Source organism: Hermetia illucens, chromosome 1, assembly GCF_905115235.1.
Source record: "Hermetia illucens chromosome 1, iHerIll2.2.curated.20191125, whole genome shotgun sequence".
In the NCBI taxonomy this organism is placed as follows: Eukaryota; Metazoa; Arthropoda; class Insecta; order Diptera; family Stratiomyidae; genus Hermetia; species Hermetia illucens.
In genome coordinates this window covers 143,942,342-143,964,869 of record NC_051849.1, presented here as the reverse complement: position 1 = coordinate 143,964,869, position 22,528 = coordinate 143,942,342, and the positions used below count along the sequence as shown (strand labels likewise).

General features: G+C 38.7%; 1 protein-coding gene across 2 annotated transcripts in view; it reads right to left on the bottom strand.

Moving 5' to 3' along the window:
• Positions 1 to 22,528, bottom strand: part of LOC119655429 (ATP-binding cassette sub-family G member 1) — a 133,061-nt gene that overhangs the window by 55,955 nt on the left and 54,578 nt on the right. For both annotated transcript variants that reach the window (XM_038061337.1, XM_038061331.1), the window contains exon 2: positions 14,164 to 14,211. The gene's annotated coding sequence lies outside the window, so the exon portion shown is untranslated. The remainder of the gene's footprint in view (positions 1 to 14,163; positions 14,212 to 22,528) is intronic.

The following is a 22,528-nucleotide window of genomic DNA, read 5'->3' as shown; positions in this document are numbered from 1 at the left end:
ATGTAGCTTAGATACTTTAGTGCCATAATGTTCTACGAATAATGATAATAATCGTTGGCGACTGGGGCGTAGAAATCCTTCAAGGATCCCGGTGGTAGGGCAATGTAGCCCTCGGAAATAAATGTACTAACGGCGTAAAGCAACAGTAGATAGAACTATCACCGCTAGTATACAATCTATGGAGACAGATATGAAGAAATCACATAGGAATTGGAATTAGAATTGAAAATTACTAGGACTGAAATTATTGCCAACCCATCCAACCCATCATATGAAAGTTATTAGACTGCAGGACATAGGAATTAAACAAGGCAAAGAAGTCAAATATTTGGGGATTGCCCTAGATTAAAAGCTTCTCTGGAAACACAAGTCACAAATATGCATGTGTACACCCCGAAAATAGTGCGCTGAATGGAAACCATAACAATAAGATCAATGATTTTCTACATAATGGTAATCTTAGTTCAACAAGGTGGGAACGCTTTCATAAATTAAATGCGCTTAAAATCTGGATTTCCTGGGTTCCAGCTCATATTAGGTTAGGCCAGACGCTCGCCAATTGAGAGAAAGAGAAGTTCACCCGATATAAAATCTTCGATATCTCTTGCACAGGAGATTCACAGTGGAAGAAGCATATAAATGTATGAACTGCCAAGAATTTGGCCACACCATGCGGGGAATTCCACAAAACAATTCTATGCACCAAAAATAATACAGATGCTTCCACCAGAAAATGTGGACAATTATAGAGGTCTGTTCAAAGATGAGAGCAACAACAAATGAACTCTGTGGTTAAAACACGAACTCCGTTAAATGACCAAGCCCCATATATTCATCTTGGAGTGTGATTTACTCATGTAGTGAAAAACCAACGCCAAGGCAAACCGCTGATAGTTCAAAGCATTATTGCTTCACCTGCTGGAGATTTCAATGCAAAAAGTTCAAGGTTAGCCCTGAAGGCAAAAATATGTATAAGGCAGTCTTAGGCAGCAAGCTTGACCATATATCAGGAGGTCGTCCTACTTACTATCCGACTAATAACAACGAAATTCCAGACCTAATCGACTTTGGGGTCTCAAAAGGAGTCCCATGCCAATGCACAATACCGAAAACAATTTACGAGCTATCGTCAGACCACTCGCCCGTAATTATCACGGTGCGAAATAAGCTTAAGTACAATAACTGTCAATCTGGACTGAGGAACAAATACACCAATTGACACACAATCAAATAGTAAAAAAGCAATAGTGCTAGTAAATCCGACATCGATGAAGTGCTTGAACGTTTCAACAAAATGTTACTGGAAGCCGCCTCTGTAGCAACACGAAATGTTTCGAAAAAAAACAAGTTCAAAAAAGTCTATTCAACGAGAATGTTGAAACTTTTGCAGGATAAAAGACGAGCACTAAGAAAATGGCAACTGCGTAGGTCTTCTCAAGCAGGAAGCAGACTCAATGATATCACAATATGACTTAAATTGGTACTCCTGGGCGGGCTACCTATTCCTGAATTCCTTGATTATTCGTTGTGGAAAGCAGCTTAAAAGATTAATAGATAAACGTTCAGAGAGTCCTCGGTAAGAACTATATAAATGATTAAAAAACCAAAACTACATGTTTCCCTGCGACCTCCCATCCTCGCGAGTTCACTTTGTTGTGGTATTAGCGTGTATGATGACGTGATACAAGTTTTACAATACACGAAATTCACACAAAATGTAAAAGTTTCACCTTCTCTAACTTTGTTAATAATAGTTGGATTTCCTTCAAGCTTCCCAAAGTTATACCTTATGCTATTCCTTATGCAAGTGTCAAATTTTGAACTTCTAGGTTAAGGGGCGGGATTCCCAGCTAAATTTCTAGAACATGGTGATATACTATTATTAACTTTATTTGTGAAGGTATCGCAATGGGATGTATTTCGTTTACATACACCATTGTGATTTTTTCAGATTTTTTGGTTGGATAGGTTCTGAGAACGAAACCTGTTACATTTCTTCGTGGTCATATTTTCAACCCTAACTTCCCTATGTTTCACCCGATAACAAATATGGGACCAGTTTCGAAAAGTACTCATCCAGCCCTTTCAGTTGATACCCCGCCTGGCCATATTGTGTGAAAAAAAATTTACACCCTCCACTCACATGTATGGGGTGCCCCCTTAAACTTAATTCAAAATGGCGCCACTTACTGTATGTAAAGGGGACAACCCACCAAACGCTTTTTCGTGACAATCGGTCTAGCCGTTTCCAAATAAATCGGGTGTGAAAAACAGACAGACGTCGAATCGATTCTAATAAGGTTTGGTCTCACAAAAAACCTTAAAAATACTACTCCAGAAGTTATTGCCACCCTAGCAGAAAGCAACACTATACCTGATCACTAATTAGGATCATGGAAACAGTACAATACAATAGATTATAACAGAAATAAACAATGCTCACGAAGGCAGAAAATATCGTACAACAGTATTTCTAAATGTGGCCCAATCATTCGACAACATTCGGCACGCACGGCTTATTAATAAAATCCAACGTCTACTCCCCGTTTGTTTCCATAATCCATCAATATCGTATTTAACGAAACGGAAATTCCAGCTTAAATACAAGGATATTCTCAGTAAAAAAAATCACCACTTTCTCTGAACTGTAAGTTGCTGATTTACAAATTGGTGCTTAAGCCTGTGCGAACCTGTGAAATTCAACTATGGGGCTTAGCCAAACCGTCTAACATCAGCCTACCTTAGTCTAAAATTCTAACATGTATATCCGGTGCTCCCTGGTATTTCGCCAACGTCGATCTCTATAAAGACCAGGACCATAGTGGGAGAAATTGAGTGTTCCGCACTTAGCCAGACTGAAAAGTCACCCCAACCCAATGGTTATGAGAATTTTGTCTCATCGGCAATAGCATGAGATTATGTTGATAATATACTATTTTATTTTTAAAATTTAAATGTATTTGAAGCTTCCAATCAATCGAATCAAATAATAAACATTAATTCCAAAAACATATTGAGTTAAAAAATAATGAAGTAGCCGAAACGACTATGAACCCTCTATACTTGCACAAAGTACGATACTGCATCTAAAGAGAGAAAATACTTAATGCTAGATGAAAGATTAAAACACCAGCACCCTAAAATTCCTACAAGCTCTAGGATTGGACGATATTCCATTGCTACACCATCACGACCAAAGGGGCGCAATAGCAACTTCCATTAATACTATAATTATCAAATATCAGCAAATGCTACTCGATGTATTACTCGCTCAAATTCTTCTCAACTCCTTTCTCATACTGTTTTAGCAATTAATCAATATCAAATATAGGCTTCGTTTCGCATTTCTCTTCACACTTATCGTGGACACTTTTGAAATCCCGATAATATATCGGCATTACAGTGCCCAAATCCTGCCTGGCACAAAGCACAAAGACTCTGGTGCGAGAAATGGGTCGAGCGAAAGCACGGAGAATTGAATTACCACCTGACACAGTTCCTTACGGGGCACGGTGGCTATAGAAAGTACTTACATTGCTTCGAGTTGCACGAGTCTCCCAACTGTCCTGAATGCGGTGCTACACCCGAGGACCCGGACCACGTTATGTTCCATTGTCCCACATTTCTGCAGCAGAAAAGGACGTTGAACAGCATCTTAGGGGCGGACATCGAGCCCTCGAACCTGGTGGAAGAGATGCTGAAGTCGGAGGAAAACTGGATGGCGGTAAATGAGGCAGTAGCCGTGGTGCAGACAAATCTACTGGAGTTGGATCGAGCTCGGAAGGCGGCGCGACAGAGACGTGACATGGACGAGCCGGTATAGCGAACCAAAGCCTCCCCCGCGAAGTAATACTTCACGGTGGTCCCGCGGGGAGGGGCGGAAAAGTGGGGGTGGTTTTAGTGGGTGCGAATCCCACACATTGCTGTAACCTGGCGCAGCAGCGTCTTTCTAAGATTTCCACCTCCATCCATAAAAAAAAAGAAGACTCTAGGGCACCGACCACCATAATACTCTCCCGATCATTTTGGGACAGTATTAGGGTGGTGTTTGGAGTTACCTGCCTAAAAGAAAATTTTCACTGTACGGATACCACCAAGATATTCGCCAACGTACTATCACCAGGCATGGATTTCGAGGACGTGAGGAGTAGATTCAATGAACCATAAACAGCACAGAGAACGTAAGAAACCAAGTCTGAATCGAATGCGGAATTCCTGATATAAAAACTTTACCAGTATTGGTCGGAACACTGCCAAATTACCTACCTTCTGACTAAAGAGTACATGTCACAAAAGCGATTACTTGATTTCCCACCCTGTTCAAATTCATACTGTCGGTTATTAGTGAAAATCAATACACACCTAAGTAGCCAAGTTGGATCAAAATTCCACAGAGACGAACTCACTATTTTTTCAGGTTTTGTTGAAAATAAAACCTTATTAAAATTGATTCACTGTTTGCTTGTATGAAAGTCACACGCACTTTTCTCAGAAACAACTGTCAGGAGGCAAGGTTGGAACTGAACCTATACATGCAGTGAATTACGTTGTTCGACGTTGAACATAATGAATGAACAACCTAGAAGACTGATGCAAAAATTTGTTTCTACGGAATATAACCATGTGGGGCATTAAATGAGAGATCTTGATTAGTGCTTTCGAAGCAAGGTACTTTTGACATTGGTTGCAAAGAAGAGAAATACGGGAGTCCGAAAGGGGTCAATTACTTTAAGGACCCGTTCTCGGAAACTATCCAACCGAAAATCCTGAAAAAAGTTATGTTTCGATGGCGCGATAGTTTAGTTTAGTCGCTGCTCTGGGTTTGAATCTTATGCATCATGGGTGTTTGTGTTTGTCTCGCTGCTGTCAGCTTATCACGCTAAGTGTGATGGTAGTGATACTGAAGCACAGTCTGACTGTGTGGATGCTCTATACTCCACTAAGGAGTGAACAGGAAGCACTATGTACATGGTATGTAGGCCTCATAATACTTTTCATTTTCAGAAAATTTACTGCGAAGTTAAGTTCACCTTTGAATCGTGAAAAGTATGACAGTTTAATATGAAGCACCATGCTGACAAGTTTGGAGGAAATCCTATTATTATTAACAAAATCTCGAGGGCCAGGTTAAAGACGACGCATGGTAAGGCATCCCCTTGTCGTAGACCGTTGTTGATGTCGAATGGTCTTGAGAGCGAACCTGCTGCTTTTATCAGGCCTCGCACATTGGTCAGGGTTAGCCAAGTCAGTCTTATTAATTTCGTCGGGATACCGAATTCTCTCATGGCCGTGTACAGTTTTACCCTGGCTATGCTATCATAGGCAGCTTCAAAGTTGATGAACAGATGGTACAACTGTTGTCCATAGTCCAATAGTTTTTCCATCGCTTGCCGCAAAGGGAAAATCTGATCTGTTGCTGATTTACCTGGAGTGAAGCTTCTTTTGCAGCAATACTAGTATTAAAATGTAAGTCTGGCCACATTTTTAGAAAATAAAGAGGCAACTAGGCCTTAGGGCACTATCTTGAAGTGGTCTCTTTGATACTCCTCCTGGCGAGATAGGATCCGGGGATTTTATGGGACCTTTTTGCCCGTAATAAGGTCGACGCCAGAAACCCTTTGTAGGTCGTGGAGGTTTTGCGAGAATCTGAAACACAACTTTGAAATAAATCGGAAATTGTAATTCTTCTTCCGTTAATTGGGAATTATATCATAGATCAGTTTTTAGCAACAGTAAAAAAGAATACACTCATCCGTTGGTAACAACATATCAGAGCCTATCCCTATAAGAGCATGTATTTTCCAAAGAGATTCAATGATTTTTCACTGAATTTATATTGCGCTGAACCCCCTTTCATAATCACTGAATGTGTCCGGATATCTGAGTGGTTAAAGCACAAGGCTGTCGTACGAAAGCTCGCGATTCAACCAGTCGTACCAGTCGACTCAGCTGTGAATGAGTACCTGTGTGAAATCAGGGTAATAATCTCGGGCGGGCGCAATGCTGACCACATTGCCTCCTACAGTATACTACCGTAGTGTACCGTTACGGTCTTGAATGAAGTGCTTTAACACACTTCAAGGCCCTGATCCAATATGGATTGTTGCACCAACGAATATTATTATTATTATTAGTTCCTAAATACAAACTTAACGCAAACGACGAAAGGAATTACTTGGTGTATTTCCAAGTCTGAGCGCAATTCATTGCATCCCGAAACTTCCTGCTTCAGGTGGAAATCGTTTCAATTCTCTATCTACTCTGTTTTTCCATCACCACTAACTATAAAACTACTCACATGTGAACTAATAATGATGATTTTCTACTCCACCTTCTTCCTTGTCCTCAAACCTAAAGCTCAATACCAGGTCCGGCTAGAAGATTTGCTGGTCCTCCTTTTATCAGTTTCTAGCTGACACTGACACTGAATCAGGAATTCAACATCCGCCGAGATAACATCAAAAGTCTGTTAAAGGCTTCGCTCGGATTTAATTTTTCTAATGCTTCACATGGACCCCCTAGCAAAAATGCTTTCCATGCAAGCATTTATAGCAAGAACATAATGTCACTGATCGATTTCAGTTTATGTAATTTGATAATTACAATGTAGAATTTTGATTTACCGGGATGTTATTATTACAGAGTTTTTGATAATAATTTTAAAGTGGAATTACCTTGAATATTGAAATTGACTTTTTTTTAAGGATTGTGAGGTCCAAAATCCGCATCCACTTGATGTCGGACTCCTTCGTTTTTTGGTCTACGGACCCCTCGTTCAGGGCAGCTTCAAAAATATTAGGCGGAAAGATGGCGTTACAGTTTCTTCTATTTAAAGACTAAAGGTTCAGCTCTGGACCAGCTTTGGCCCAAAGTATTTGCCAATTTACGCTCAATATAATCCGCAGTCATGTCGTGTTCTGCGATTTATATAAAGGACCATTTAACAATTGCGAGCTGCTTCCGTCACGCTGCTCCCAGGGCAGAGGTGAGGCGGCGTCTGACGCATTGCCTTTGTCCTGGTAAGAAACGGTAAAGCCGTCTTCCCCTAATATTTTTGAAATTGAAATTAATTAATTATAATAAATTTAATTATGTTAATTTTTATGGATGGGGAGTCGGTATGGGATACAGTAAATTGAAAATGGGGTAATAAAATAACAGACTATGCTATGGTGAAAAAATGCAATTCATAATTCATTGAATTCAATTCAATGCGGCGACTGGAATCGAAGCAATATAAAAATGAATACTTGGCGTGACACAAAGCGGTTGGTACTGCAGGCTTGACAAATACCATAGATACAGACTACTCGCTAAGTGCAATATGTACTTAGATAACGTCAAGCTATATTCTGGTACTGATTACCCTATGATTACTCTCGTGATATTCAGATCAAGCCGCATGCGGACATATGACCTCTACATTCAGGCTAACATCGAGGCGAACTTCATTAGGTATCTAGAAATTTTGCAACAAACTCATGTTCGAATGTAAAGATTTTCAGTCTGAATATCTAGGACGCCTCAACGACACACCTCTCGTAAAATGATAAAATATGCTTCTCGACTATCTTTAATTTAATTTAAATAAATTAAAAAAGAAATCTGAATCCTTTCCTAGGATTCGAATCTAAGCACAGGAGAAGACCTTATACCCCTCCTAAACGTGATTTAATGACTAATTCGTATGAATTGTGGTCTCGCTCGACATAGCAAAATTATAGAACAACCCGAATACCGGAAGCTCGCGCTTCGAATATAAAGGTTTACAGAAATAGATATTATTCTCACCCTAAACAAACAAACTGCCTATTACCGAATACTGTACATATCCATGCACGTATATAAATTGATTGTACCTATGTTTCCGGTTTACTTCATGCACAAAAGTATACATATGTACATATATAGTACGTATATTAAATACCGCTAGTTTAATGCACAAATATATCTATCTGCATTAACTACCCGCGAACTTATATATACCTACAAATACACATATGTCTGTCTGGAATAATTAATATTGATATACAAATGACCCAAAAACCTAAAATAAAATGTTTCTTTGTGACCCCCAATTCATGGGAGCTCACTTTATTGTGGTATTGACGAATAGATATGGGATGATGACGTCATACACGTTGTAGAATGCAGGAAATTCACAACAGATGGCAACGTTTCAGGGGGTTTCCGACAAAATTTCTAAAATATGCTAATATACTATTATTGACTTTATTTATGCAGATATCAAAACGGGACATATTTTGAGGCCTAGATTTCGTAGAGATGCACCAATGTGATTTTTTCAGATTTTTCGGTTGGATAGGTTCTGAGAACGAGACCTGTTACACTTTTTGATGGTCATATTTTGAGACCTCACTCTCCTATGTTTCACCCGATATCTAATATGGAACCAGTTTCGAAAAGTACTAATTGAGCCCTTTCATTTGGTACCCCACATGGCTACATTTTATGAAAAAAAATGTTGCACCCTCCATTCACATGTATGGGGAGCCCCACTTAAAATGGCGCCACTTGCTGCATGTAAAGGGAACAACAGATTACACGCTCTTACAATTTTCGTGACAATCGGTCCAGCCGTTTCCGAATAAATCGGGTGTGTTAACACAACACCTTAAAAATGATCTGGTGTATTTATTCACTTAACAAAAAGTGAACTACAGAGTATCAGCAATGACACTTGTGCAACCAACCATGTTCGGACATTTTCACTGCCATTAATACTCGTGTTAACAAAATTAAATCAACAACTTGCCAACGTATGTAATCCAGTGAAGATCGGAAAATGTGCAAATAGAAGACTTTACTTTCATTGGAAGATACATTTCAAAATACAAAACGCACTGCTAGATATTGATTAACTGTGGCTGTTATAAGGCTAGAACTTGTCATGACTTAGCAAAAAAATTTAACTGATTAAAAATAATGGTGACTTCTGTAGATTGTTTTATTGTGCTTATGTTCATTACAATATCTTGACTCTGCAATTTACAACTCGGTAATTGTAGGCTTTCTAAGGCTGATGAATTGTCAAGTGACTTCACACGCATTCCATTAAATATCTAGATAAGAATTATTAACCGCAAACAGGTACAATCTACATGGGAAATCATTGACCAGTCTCTGAATTAAGATCTTTGAGCACGTGTAAATAATATAACTAACCGCTTCTGGTTTCTTTGAGGTGGTCTGATAGGCAACGTGAGACTTTCTGATTAGACTACCAATCTTGAAACGAAATATATAAACACATATAATTTGAGAATTTGATAATTTGATTTGAAAAGTAGCTTTGAGTTTATGATATGGTGCATTGTTTTTGTGATAAAGATACTGATTACAAAAAGATATCTGTTTTATGTCTTACAATGTTTCTAAAAAAGTAAAGTAGCTCCAATGCGACTCATAAAAGAATAAAATATTGAATCGTATTTTGACATCCATTTCAAAATTATTGGATTCGGAAATTTCTGAAAATTTGTTAGCATTTGAAAGAATTTTGATAATGTTTTTTATAATTTCACAGTCGACTACATTTTAGTTCCGCAAAATAACTGAAATAACTTTGATTTCCCGCATATAATATTAATATGTCGAAATCACGCGACGAGAAAGAATAAAAGGCTGACAAATTTCATAACTATTCACTAAACTAAAAACAAAATAGACCCAATAGTACCTTCACCTTCCTCTCTAATTTACGAGAGAAAATTAATAGACATATCTCATACGGCAAATGATTTTTTAACGTTACCCCAAAAGAAATCATAAAATGAAACTGGAGATTAATGACTAATGTCCAGTCCGCTAAAAGAAATGCATATACATCACATGAAACATGAATGTAGGAAACTCAATCACTTTTCAAGAAATAGGCCTGGAATGTATAATAACATAGATTAACTCCGCGGCCATGCTCTATTAGTGAGAATGAAGCTACATGATACCTTTTCAGAGCCGTCGCTTCCGATATATAGATAGACACCACTAAATGGAGTCACCTAAATTATCCTACCTAGCGAGATTGGAGAACCCCATGCTATTATGCTAGACAATTTAGAGAAAAATCGGTAAATTTCTAATGGGAGACAGGTGCAAGGACCTTACTGCCAGGCAATATGAGAAAAGCCATAGAAAGAAGCACAACAAAATGTTTTTGGTAACCGTCTGAGGAGGCCAATGTGAATCGTTTAAAGTATTCCACTAAAATCCAGTAACTATATATTGGGTTGGGGGGAACGTAATGTCGTATTTGTGATCGAATTTTAACGCTTTTGTCCATTTTGTCCGCAAACTTGTTGTTCCATTATCGCCCTCTTATAAAGCCCCCCCTCCTTATTTACAAAAAACTCAGACAGCCAGTTTTCGTCAGCGTCTTTTGAGGCCAACTTAGTAGCACACAGAGCGTTTCGCATGGACGGGAAGAGATGATAATCACTTGGTGCCAGGTTCGGAATATACGGTGGGTGCGATAGGACATCCCATCCGAACTCCCGTAGCTGCTGGCGGGTCACCAAAAATGTGTAAGGGCGAGCGTTGTCCTGGTGGAATAGAACACCATTCCTATTGACCAATTCCTGGCCGCTTCTGGTCAATCGTCTGTTTCAAACGATCGAGTTACTCACAGTAGACTACCGAATTGAGAGTCTGGCGATAGTTTAGCAGCTCATAGTGGATGACTCCTTCCAATCCCACCAAACACACAGCAAAACGTTCCTAGCCGTCATTCCGGGCTTGGCGAGGGTTCGGCTCGGCTCGCCGCGCTTCGACCACGATCTTTTTCACTTGCGGTTTTCGTACGTGATCCCCTTTTCATCACCAGCCACCATCCGCTTCAAAAATGGGTCGAATTCGTTCCGTTTCAGCAGTGCATCGCAGGCGTTGATTCGATCCAAGAGATTTTTTTTCCGTCAACTCATGTGGCACCCAAACATCCAGCTTTTTTTAGAATCAAATCTTCTGCAAATGATTCCAAATGGTTTCCAGTTCCTTGCCAATCGAGCGAATGCTCACATGCCGGTCTACTGGGATGATTTCGACGATTTTATCGGTTTCTACCACGATTGGCTTACCAGTATAGGGTGTATCTTCGACATCCCCTACACCAGAACGAAATGGATCGAACCAACGCTGTGCTGTGCGAATCGTTACAGTATCGGACGCATAAACTTCACAAATTTTTTTGGCCGCTTTCGTTGCAGGTAGTAAAAATGTAAAATATAACGAATTTCTTCCTCGGTGGACTCCATCTTTGATGCGCTATAACTTGAGACTGAAACGTACGATCATAAAACTGTCAAAGAGACACCTGTAGCCCAGATTCGTCTTCAAATCGCCGTCTAGTATGACCCGATGCGATAAGCACAATACAAGATATGTCTAAGTGTCGCCATCTATTGACAAAATACGACATTACTTTTCCCCCAACCTAATATTTATTTATTTATAACACTAGGTGGCCAATATCATCGAACACATGGCGAATGTCGTCAAATCCAAGAAAGCCGAAACACAATTCAAGAATATTCATAGCTGGAGTAGCGCCATCCATATTGCAGTACATGCTCCCCGACTGGATAGAAGATAATTTTTTCTTATGGTTTGGTGAGTTCCGGGGATTAAAGCTCATAAAAGATAAAACCAACAGTAGTGCCGCTAATTATAGTAGACATGACCCCAATCGACATATATAGTTAGGTGAGAAATCTCTCAATATACTGCACAGACGAAGATGTGGAGCCCATGTGTGGAGCATAGGTACACAGCAAAAAGATACATTTGTGTAGTCTTTAGTAGCGCAAACGAAACGGATGACTGTTGAAAGGAAGAGATGGTTCCCGAAATATAAATTATTTTAATTATATTTTTATTAAATATTAATATTATTGGATCCTTCCACTTTCTTTGTACCATCTAGGTTTGGACTTTTGATTCTTTGTCAAACTTTTGGGACGGGTTGTATACATATGTACATATTTACTGGTATAAGCTGCAATATTACGCAAGACTGTAGATATCTGAAGACCTCTGTGAAGCTGGTTATTTTTCACAAACTAACTCGGTGCCCCTGTAATCGTACGCAGAATTGTGAATTGCGCGCGTTATAATCGCTCCATATTAGATATTCTCGGAAAGCTCCATAATTGGATCCCAAAAACTAAGTATCATCCACAAATGTAGATATGGCTATCTTACTGCTAGTTGACATGATGTGTAGATAAGGTACAACATCGGTCCTAGTACGCTTCCTTGCTTTCTTAATTTTCTAGTTTCTAGTTTCTTAATTTTACACACCAAACTTTCATGCCAATTTGATGTTGGGAAATTACTTTTCGACGGCAGGGAAATGTGAGAGATTTGCCAGGAGGAGGCTCTCGAAAAGCTTTGACACTACGAATAGCAAACTAATTGGCCGATATGAGCTTGCTAGCGTTAGCCAGTCTTGGGAATCATTGTAACCAGTGATGTTTTTAAACTCCGTGGGAAGGAACCGAACTGAATAATACTATTGAATGACTAGGTGGAATACTTGATAGCATTAGGTGGCAACTCTTCGGCCACTTTGCCATTAATGTTGTGAAGGATACGAGTCTTCTTCGAATTGACTTTCTGCAGTTTGCAATTGAGGACGTCTTTGGTTCTTATGCACTACTGGCCTAGCAGGGGCGAAATCTGGTTAAAAGTTGATAACTACCCGAGGAATTTGATTGAAAATCACCCTGCAGATAAGTTGCAAACGCTGCTCCGACACGTTCTTTTAATATCTTTAGAGCCTCAGTTGTCTCGATCAATTTCACTTCATGATCATCCAAAATTCCAAAGTTCCAAAAATTCAACAGCATTTTTTTTTTTTCGCTAAAAAGCAATGCTTCATTAACACACGAAATTCCTTTTTACCATTCTCTTTAAACTAATAAAAGTAGCTTCACTCAGAATGTTATCCCACAAACTGATGGTCCGACAGCTGTCAAACTTATACACGTGTCTTTTGAAGTTATATTTAACTAAAAATCACATGGATTTAATACTAGTAGCGCCATCATCCGTGTGTTAGCCTGTTAGGTGTTACGGAGGGCTGTGTTATGAATGGCTTCAGTGTTAACTCTCACCTGATTATCTATCAAAAGGGATTCTAGGTTGTATTGTTTTTCGAGCCCAGAACACTATGCCAACGAGATAGTGATCCAAGCCTATATTGGCCACCCTATCTGACATTCATCAAGGCTGAAAGGCGGCGACTTTCAATCTACACGGGGTCAATTTGATGGAAAGTGGTCCCGTCTGGAGAGGCCCATAGATGTGTGTGAATCGCTGTCCGCACAAACCAAGTATTTCCAACAACCAAGCGCACAATGCTAGCAAATTTAATTCCAATGACTATTACTATTGACTGTTGCAGATGGGAGTATCTGCCTTTACCTTTACCAGATGGCGGAAAAAAATCAATCTATTTAGGGAATTTTTAGGTTCCCCTGAAAAATTTTTCTCAATGTAAACAGTGTGTGAAGTGTTAATCTCGAATTGTCATAGGCCCTTTCTCTTTCCACGAAAAATGAAAACCAGTAGAAACGGAAATCTAAAGTCAGTGCACTGTCCCATTATATTCGTAAGATTTTACCTGTTTGCACTTTATTTTTCAAACTCATCTAACCAACAAGACCAAAATGTATGTCTAGTGAAGAAAAAAAGGAGAATTTATTGGAGATTAAAACAAATCTAATTTGTTTCAATCCATTTATTAATGTTTTCTTCTAACCCACATATATACGATAGTGGCAGACCGATGGCAGTCAGAAAGATTTTAATTTTTTCCAACTGGTTGAATCACAACAATTAAAACTAAGAAATAATGATAGACTATTATGAACAGGAATTACGACTAATTAACTCCCCAAAAAAACAAACAATTACAAGACCAGAAACATTTCCATAACAAAGGCAAATTTGAAAACCATTCACTATAACAGTATCTGATCTGTACCCCTAGTCAATATTATCTTAGAATCAGTTTTGATTGAGTTGTATTTTGGCTCTCACAACCTGTCTCCATAAAAGAAACTTTGGTGCATTGTTGCTTCGTAAATGCAAAAATCGATTGCAGAAAACCATTGGCGATATTTTAGCAACATTCTTTAAACCTACCATTTAAAATTCGCCTTTTACTTCCTTGTCAGCATGGCATTGAATAATCTGCAAAGAAACAAAAACAATGTTTCAATAAATAAAGAACACTTCTTACATCTATAAGTATATGTCCATACATCTGTATAAAAAATAACTCATATTTTTTGCTAACTTCAATATACTTTAATCAACTAAGAAGTAGTGTTCTGAATTTTTCAGCAATCATGAGTGCAGCAGTGGTTTCAGCTCGTCTACAAACTGTATCTTGAGGTGAGATTGCCGATTGAAAGCATTTCCAGATCAAATTATGAAATTGATTGTATGGAAATGTGTATATATGTATATGTTCAGTACTTACTAAACTAGAAACGTTGAAGTTTCGAATGAATTGCTGCCCTCGTGCCCTTGCGTTCTAAGGTTGAGAAAGCAGTTCGAAAGATAGTTAAGGGTCAAATTGAGGCAAACAAAACAGGATGCAAGTCAAAGAAAAGACATAATTGGCAACTCATAGGAGGTCATCAAGAATCTCATAAATCTCAGTTTTCGGCAAAAAAAAAATTTCAGTTAACACTAGTGAGCATTCCAAAAGTTGATCGCGCTGAAATACAGTCGTACAGAACGTGATATATGTATGTATTTACATGTGAAACTCGAGCTTTCCACCGAGATTAATCCAAACACATCAAAATCAAGCTAATTGCAATCATTTAATTGATTGATTTAATGACATCGAGTATGTTAATATATGAGTAGATTACCAATATAAAAGTACCCACCATACAAACAGTGAAAGGTGTTTCTTTTTTATGTTTATACTACATAAATACGAAAGGAGAAAAGAACATACTCTCTCTGATAAATGCTACAAATTTGTTTTCTTAATAATTCAAGACACTGATCTTCAACAGCAACACAGAAAAGTAACAATCCCCAAAGTTCTGGATTAATCGAACCTTGCCAAGAAATACTCCAATTCATAACAAGTCGGGAAACCGGAAGGTGGACGCTTCAGGTATGAAAGGTTTTGTTTGCTTCTACTGTGAGTATATTTGAGTGTAGAACTATCCCATTTGTACATAGCCCGTTATATATATGCATTTAGCAAGTCTGACTATCCACTTTAGTGTGATATTGATATTTAGTTGCAGTAAATTGACAGGGTAAAGTCAAATTTGAGCTACTGTAACATTGTTACTAATAGTATGATTTTGATCAAACCTGGGGATAATATACTTCATATTATATTTTATACTACTACCAACTTTTATTACTCTGAGATAAACTTAAGGGGGGTTTTACTCAATTTTCCAAAAAATATGGTAATATACTATTATTAACTTCATTTGAACAGATATCGATTTGGAGAGTATTTCAAGGCCTGGGCACCATATGCAGGCAGCTTCATGAATTTTTTCAGATTTTCCGGTTGGGTAGTTTCTGAGAATCGGTCCGTTAAAGAAATCATCACTTCGCACTCCTTCCACTCCCCGCCTTTTTAACAAATCTCAAAACTAAGACCGGCTTCGAAAAGCACTAATCGAGACCTTTCATTTGATACCCCACATGACTATATTCAGTGAAAAAAAATTTTCTTTTTCATGTATCAACGTAGAAGGATATCACTCACTGCATGTCTGAGTCCACAGTTCCCACCTTCTCACCAAATTTCGTGTCAATCGATATAGCCTTGCGACAGACAGACAGACAGACAGAGATTGAACCGATTTTAATAAGGTTTTGTTTTGCAAACAAAACCTTAAAACCAGAAGTGTCATTGATTGGAAAGAAAGATTAACCCTTGCGCCTTATTCTCGGCCATTCGTGATCAGTATTAATTGAAACCATAGCAGGAAAGAAACGGGGATAAAAAGAACATGTAGTTCGTTTAAGTAAAAAAAGATAAAAATAAATTACTCGATTGCCTGCGCGGAGCTTGTTATCCCACAATGCAGGATACGGGATCAACAAGGAGAAGAATAGTGATAGATTGCAATCTGAGTTGGCATTACCCGGGTAACCTTAGTTGAAATATGTAGATATGGGGCTTTTGGAGTATTTCATACCCTCTCGATAGTAGTGAGTTGTGCGGAAATTAAGGCAAAAGAGAAGAAGTAGAGGGTTCATAAAAAATGGGTCTGCCTGGTCTTCTTTTTCTACCATAGATATTGCCCTTATAGGCTTTCCGGGCTGGATCATCCTCATCCATACGGATTAAGTGACCCGCCCATCGTAACCTATTCAGCCGGATTTTATCCACAATCTGGCGGTCATGGTATCGCGCATAGATTTGGTCGTTATGTAGGCTACGGAATCGTCCATCCTCATGTAGGGGGCCAAAAATTCTTCGGAGGTTTCTTCTCTCGAACGCGGCTAAGAGTTCGCAATTCTTCTTGCTAAGAACCCAAGTCTCCAAGGAATACATGAAGACTGGCAAGATCTTGTATAGTAAGAGCTTTGACTCTATGGTGAGACGTTTCGAGCGGAACAGTTTGCAGATGATGCAATTGATGTCCATATTTCAACAGAGAAAATCTGATCTGTTGCTGATTTGCCAGGAATGAAGCCTCGTTGGTATGGTATCCGGCCAAGCAAAATAGCGGAGAATATCTTGTAGGTGGTGGCAACGCGGGGGGGGGGGGGGGGGGGGGGGGGCAACGTGATACCTCTATAATTACTGCACTGTGTGACATCTCCCTTTTTATGCATGAGACAGATAATGCCTTGTTGTCAGTCATCAGGTATTGATTCGCTGTCCCATACCTTGAGCACAAGTTGATTAGCCACTTGGTGTAACTGGTCGCCTCCATGTTTAACTAATTCGGCTGTAATTCCATCGGCCCCTGGCAACTTATGATGATAAGGCGGTTTTCACTTGGATATAATTTGCACCCATATCGTGTTTGCGACTGTATTGAAAGGCGCCGTTCCCACCAGTAGGCACTTTAGGTCAAGCTGCTCCCAGCTTCTGTTATAGCTAAATAACCACTAATACAATTCTTCAAAATATTCAACTGGTAAATACCGCACCATAATCACTTCTCTGCACTTCCAAAATACTCTAAAAATGGTAACAAGGAACGATCAAAAACGAAAACAAACACGGTCCTTGAGAATTTCGGAGAAAGCCATCATATTAAGGTACTTCTTTCTATCTTTGACACCCATTCTAAATTACATAAAAACGAACAAACAACAGATCTGAAAATACTACAACCTTTTAAAAAAATCGAAATGTTATTTCTTCCATTTTTATCTTTTTATATTTTTAAAAACAAAATTAAATTTACGGCACTACTATATATAGCTGACTGTTCAAAAGGGCATATAAAGCGCACTAAAATTTTGAAAGGGATTTTCTCGAAACTAGTTTTTAATCAACCCAAAACTAAGCTCTATCCATGAGTGCTTAACAAAAGCTCTGGTTTATTTTATTTAATAAGATGTTCTCTATTCAAATTCTCGCATAATGATCAAAAAAGGAAAATTTGAAGAATGGTGTGCTTCTGAATAATTTTGAACCAAACTATTCGAGGGTCAGAAAACATCCAGAAAGGCCATGAGGAATTTAGGCAAACAGTAGCTGTTCCTCCGCCATGCATTTCCGCTCGACGTAGCTACTCTTAGTAACACCAATAATATAAACAGAGCAACCCAGCTTGTCAAATAATAGAATGTCAGGTTTTTTTATATATGGCCCAAGAAGCCCATACACAGGAAGTGAAGCTTGTCAAAAAAGGATCCGGTTTGAAGCCGAGTCAAGATCGGAGTGCGCTCTACACAAATGTTAATGTGTTGTGTATCGTGTTTCTTTAGCACATAAATGTGTGTAAATCCATGTAACTCAGCAATAAGATATAAACAACCAATACATACATAAATCAATACAATACGAAATTGATAAAATGTCATTTCAATATTATTCAAATCGCCGCCTTCTACGATTGGTTTAGGCACCAAGTTGGAAAATTTCTATATCAAACGCGGCCAGATGCACTAACTCCATTACACAAATGATTGAAAAGTCCCGCCAACAGGACGCCATATTTTTTTGTCCCGCAAAACTTCAGGGCTTGCCTAGACAGTTTCACTTCCTATGTATAGTCTTCTTGATATGGCGATTAGTTAAACCCTGTCAGACCCAATACTGTCTGTTCAATAACCGAAAGTGATCTATTTCTTCGACTCCTCATATCACAGGCAGTATCACCTTATTTGGATGATAGAAGAAACAGATTTGAAAACCAGACGACGAATATCTGTTACAATTTCTTTACGAAACTTGCTTCAAGGTCAGAAATTCAGGCTAAAAAACGGGAAAGTACTTTAGTAGTCTAAGTGATAACACAACATAAGAGATAACACAAAAAAGAGGCATTAGCAAAGGTAAGAATATCGTTCGAATAACGACGTTCGCAGGAATAGTGGGACATACGACCAATTTGCGGGGCAAATTTAACGCAAACGGAAAATTAAGTTATGTCTAATGGCCAGAAACAGACGCAGAAATTAATCTAAAAGAAGCACAGATTTTTGTCTAATACAACATTTGTCTGAAATGAGTACTGGCATTTGTTTCTCAGTTATTAGTTCCTCCGCTCACTGAAGGGCAGCCGAGCCGGATCAGGGGATTGTGCATCTCATTATCGACTTGGTAGTTGCAGGACAGGCAACTAAAGACCAAAAAAAACCTCTTTAGTTGCTATATCGATTATGCCAAGGCTTTCGACAGCGTCCCGCACACTTGGCAAATCGACGTCCTACATCTGTATCGCATTGAACTGATAAAGTTTCTGACGACATTCATGGAAGGTTGGCATACATTATCAGTACGTTCATCTGAGAGTACCAATACCTCAGAACTTATCGAAGTACGAGAGGCATTTTCCAGCGGGATTCGTTGAGTCTGCTTTGGTTTTGCATGACATTGAAACTACTTTCAAGGCTACTGAATGCTGTTAGAGGGTATGGTTTTGCAATAAAGTATGACCTACTTTGCAAAAGTCATCAGAAGCCACATACCGGATATAGCATGGTGACTCTACATCCAAGCTATGACCGAGACAGAATTCTACAAATACCTAGGAAATCTGCAAGGAACCCATGCTCGAGTTAACGATCTGAACGATATTCTGCTGTCCCCAATGCCTGCGACGTGTAAAGTTGGTCTTGAAATCACATCTCTCGGGGAAGAATAAACTGAACGCAATGAATGCATTCGCTATCCCTTCACTATCTTATGCATTATAATAAAGAACGGGTGGGGAACGACCAGTGGTGCATGTATGGTTTGGCTTTGGAGATGTTGGACCATCTCATTTCTGGCTGCACTGTAATGACACCGGTGCAATACATCACCAGGCATAATGCTGTATGTAAGGTGATGCATCAAAATCTACAAGCATGGGCTGATGGAGGGAATATGTCCCATTTACCGATATGAGCCGAAGGCAGTATTTGATAGTTCTGCTTACAGCATGTATTGGGACTGCCAGGTTCTAACTGATCACCATATAGCACACAATAAGTCTGACGTGCTTTAGTTGGTAAGACGGATCACTTAACGATTATTATTGATGTTGCTATCCCCCATAATAGCAACATTGAACGGAAATACATGGAGAAGAAGGTGAACTATGAGCCACTTGCTCGAGAAATCAAAGAAATTTGGCATCTCGAGAAGGTGGTTGTAGTTTTCATAATATTGTCAACTACAGGTATTGCACCGAAATATCCCAGGGCTTCCCTTGATGTCCTGGGACTCTCGTACAGTCTGGTTCAAACCATACAGAAATACTCCATTATACATACGTGCTCGGTGTTGGGGGGAGTTTTGGACGGATTCTCCCATTAACCTACCACCGGCCACCACTACCAGTACGTAACACGCATATATTATGTGAGAATTTCCACATTCAGGTGATATTGACATTCAAAGTCTTGAATGTGCAAGGAAGCGACAACTTTGAAATATTACAGCTTTATTAGGTAGGATCATGCTCTATCCTATAGCCTACATTGTTACAAAATGCCAATTATTAAAAATTATAGTAACATACTATTATTAAGTTTATTTCAACAGATATCGTTATGGAGGATCATCATATAGTGGCAGCCTCCTGATTTTTTTTTCAAATTTTTGGATTGGGTAGTTTCTGAGAATGGATCCGGTAAAGAAATGATCATTTTCGATCCCCCGCACTCCTAACCTTTCCAACAAATGTCAAAACTAGCTAACCGGCTTTGGAAAGTACTAATCGAGACCTTTCATTTGACACCCCACATGACTATATTTGATGAAAAAAATTTTCACACCGCTTTTGCAGGTATGGGAACCCCCTTTGAAATTCGACGTAGAATTATGTAAGCTACTGTATGCGTGAGTGCTCCCACCTTTTCACAAAACTTAGTGTAAATCACCACAACCGTCTCGGAGAAAAACGCGTGTGACGGACAGACAAACAGAAAGACGTATAGAGAGACAGACGGACAGGTAGACAGCAAGCAGATTTTAATAAGGTTTGTTTCACACAAAACCTCAAAACAGCAACGGAAGAAACACGTTATTATTATTGAAATCTAAGCAATGATCACAATAAAGTATTTTTCACGATTTACTGGGTTTTATGATAGAAAACTCTTTTGATCGATTTTTTTCCAACGCTCTGCATTCTGCCTGTGGTTACTATTGGAACAGCTGCTTGAAACACAGATTTTGAAGTGGTGTATTATCTCGATGAATAGGCGGTATCTAATCAACTAGCAAGTTCACTGAAACAAGCTTTGTATTGAAGGGAAAAATGCAAATTCTGTCTAGGTCCTGACTGATTTCTCCAACCTAGTTTTTCTTAATGTCAGACATACGCGGCCCTTTCTAATATTGAGGTGAATCTAGACAAATTTGTACTAGGGACATACCATACCAATTTCTAATCTTTCTTTGGAAACCGAAGGGTCAGAAAAATATTGATATGCAATTACAAATTGCATCCATGCTCAAATTCGCAAAGCTACATTTGCCGGTGAAGTAAATTATTGTATCTGCTAATAAATGACTAATAATAAAATAGATACACAGACCTGGAAACATATCGAAATCCATGCCTTTGAGTAATGTTCAAATAAGAAGACCGCCAACGATGATTAGGCACAAATCAGCAACAAACTACAAAAAATACTCAAATTGCAAATTTTCAAGGTGAACAAATGTTAAATTGCTCATTTATAATTACGATCGCTAACTTGATCATGAACAGGAATCGATTTCTCGGTAGTGAAGTACATATCAGTTGAACGCAATTAAACATGAGATTAGTAAATATTTTTCAACGCCACCAATTGGTAAATATCTAGATACCACACTCAGTATGATAGAATGAGGAACAACTTACTGACGCAGCTATGCAAAAAGTTAAAGTGATCCGACAGCTTTTTTGGTAGGCAATATTAAGAATTTTAAGTGGATATTTGTAATTCGATTTTGGTATTATAGATGACTAATATCTTTGTTTCATTTGAACCCGCGTTCTATCATGCAGATTTCGAACGAAAAGAAGCCACTCTTTCTTGGTGACGCAAATGACGATAATACTTCACAATAAAGTAGGAGGAGGTAGAAAATGTAGGTGCGATTCATATATACCTTTTACATAGTATGTAAATCTTGTGATATTTTTTCCCATACGCAACAAGTATAATAATACTCAAAAGTCAATAATATATTCACAGGTGTCCCCAAATTATTTCCATTGAATGAAAATGTAGATTTGTTTGAGTTCAGAATTGAAGACTAATTTGGCGCAACCTTTACAAGTATAGTTGAAGAGAAAACCATGCATTTAATATACATATACGAGTATATATTACTCTTATTCAGCTATATGCCGAAAACATTGGTCGGGCATTTAATGCAGGGCACAGGGCCAAAATATCAGTCAAAAAGGGAAAGCCAAGTACAATATTCAGCCTTGCATAACTTCAGGGCATATTTAAAGTTATTCAAATGAAATCCCTCCCTATACACACGTTTAGAAACCACTTCAATGGAATGGTGATAGAAATACTGCCATTCTTTCTTCCATCATGGAATGTTCTAGCTATCAAAATCCCCGAGTGAAAAAGAAAAATAAATTAAAAGTCTGACTTCACTTTGAGGGTCATAAAAGAGTTAAGGCCGAAACACAACAGCGAAATGACTGCGTGCGTGCGAAATGAGAGAGCTGTCAAATGAAGTTCATTCCACGAACTTGTATGAAGCAATGCACAACAAGTCCGATGCGCAATACGGAACGCAAAAGAGTTCGGAAAATTCAATTTTGCCGATGCCTGGCAGATAATAGTTCACTTCATGTCATTTGCAATATGACGGCCCTTTTTGTTTTCCAGA